Below are 1,510 nucleotides of genomic sequence, written 5' to 3' on the forward strand. Positions count from 1 at the left end.
CTGGACATCACAATTTCGTGCACCAAGGATTCTCCCATGTAATTCACTTCTTCCATTGCAGGATTCTCAGGGTTATAAGCTTCTTCAGAGGAAGCTTCTTTGGTACTGCCGGATGCAGCTTGCATTCCAGTCAGATTCTGAGAAATCATATTGGCTTGCTGAGTCAATATTTTATTCTGAGCCAATATGGTATTCAGAGTATCAATCTCAAGAACTCCTTTCTTTTGAGTCATCCCATTATTCACAGGATTTCTTTCAGAAGTATACATGAACTGGTTATTTGCAACTATTTCAATGAGTTTCTGGGCTTCTACAGGTGTTTTCTTCAGATGAAGAGATCCACCAGCAGAGTGGTCCAATGACATCTTGGACAATTCAGACAGACCATCATAGAATATACATAAGATGCTCCATTCTGAAAGCATGTCAGAAGGACACCTTCTGATCAATTGCTTGTATTTTTCCCAAGCTTCATAGAGGGATTCACCTTCCTTCTGTTTGAAAGTTTAGACTTCCACTCTAAGCTTGCTCAACTTTTGAGGTGAAAAGAATTTGGCCAAGAAAGCATTGACCAACTTTTCCCAAGAGTTTAGGCTTTCTTTAGGTTGTAAGTCCAACCATATCCTAGCTCTGTCTCTTACAGCAAAGGGGAAAAGCATAAGTCTGTAGACCTCGAGATTAACCCCATTGGTCTTAACAGTGTCACAGATTTGCAACAATTCAGCTAAGAAATGATGAGGATCTTCCAATGGAAGTCCATGAAACTTGCAATTCTGCTGCATTAGAGAAACTAATTGAGGCTTAAGCTCAAAGTTGTTTGCTCCAATTGCAGGAATTGAGATGCTTCTTCCATAGAAGTCGGAAGTTGGTGCAGTAAAGTCACCAAGTATCTTCCTTGCATCTCCACCATTGTTGTTGGGTTCGGCTGTCATGTCTACTTCTTTTTCAAAAATTTCTGTAAGGTCCTCTCCAGAGTGTTGTGCTTTAGCTTCTCTTAGCTTCCTCTTCAGAGTCCTTTCAGGTTCAGGATCAGCTTCTATAAGAATGTCCTTATCCTTGTTCCTGCTCATATGAAAAAGAAGAGAAATCTTCTATGTCACAGAATAGAGATCCCTTTATGTGAGTATAAGAATAGAAGAATAGAATAAGGAAGGAAGAAGAAGAAGAATTCGAACACAGAGAGAGGGAGAGGGTTCGAATTATGAGTAGAAGAGAAGTGTTATTGAATAAATAAAATAAATAGAAGAAGATGAGAGAGAGAGTATTCGAATTTTACTTAAAAGAAAAGAAAAATGTTTTTGTTTTTATTTTAATTATAAGTTAGAATTCGAAATTTAAGAAAAGGAATAAAATAAAATTAGAATTTAAAACAATTAGTTAATTAAAAAGAATTTTGAAAAAGTGGTTGGTGATTTTCGAAAATTAGAAGTGGAAAAGTAGTTAGGTGGTTTTGAAAAAGATAAGAAATAGTGAACTTTTTAAAATTAAAACAAATAAGTCAAGTGATTAA

At 36.1% G+C, this 1,510-nt stretch overlaps 1 non-coding gene across 1 annotated transcript; it reads left to right on the forward strand.

Moving 5' to 3' along the window:
* The first annotated feature begins 419 nt into the window (after positions 1 to 419).
* Positions 420 to 527, forward strand: LOC112745064 (small nucleolar RNA R71). Its single transcript, XR_003173011.1, has one exon. It is a non-coding gene; the product is annotated as a small nucleolar RNA R71 (small nucleolar RNA).
* Positions 528 to 1,510: the final 983 nt, after the last annotated feature.

This window comes from Arachis hypogaea, chromosome 14 (genome assembly GCF_003086295.3).
Source record: "Arachis hypogaea cultivar Tifrunner chromosome 14, arahy.Tifrunner.gnm2.J5K5, whole genome shotgun sequence".
NCBI lineage: Eukaryota > Viridiplantae > Streptophyta > Magnoliopsida > Fabales > Fabaceae > Arachis > Arachis hypogaea.